A 341-nucleotide genomic window follows, 5' to 3' on the forward strand; every position below is an offset into this window, starting at 1 on the left:
CGCCCGCCGGACGCCGAGACCTCGGTCGGCGGCGGCGGCCCCGGCCCCGCTCGGCGCAGGCCCCGCCCCGGAAGCGCGCGGCCTTCCGCCGCCGGCGAGCGCGGCCTCGGCGGCAGCGCGGGTTCGCACCGGGCCGGGCCGGGCCGGGTCCCCCGCGTGGCGCCGCTGCCCGCCCGGCCCCCGTCGCGCCTTCAGCCGCGGCCGCCCCTCGCAAGCGCTCGGCTCGGAGCAGCCCGCGGCCCGCCCGGTGAGCGCCGGCGGTGCCGGGCTCCAGCGCGCTGCTGCCCGCGGCACCGGCACCAGCTCGGCGCCGTGCCCGTGCCCGCTGCTATTCCGGAGCT

The sequence above is a fragment of the Netta rufina genome (genome assembly GCF_964035555.1).
Source record: "Netta rufina genome assembly, chromosome: 13".
NCBI classification, from domain to species: domain Eukaryota; kingdom Metazoa; phylum Chordata; class Aves; order Anseriformes; family Anatidae; genus Netta; species Netta rufina.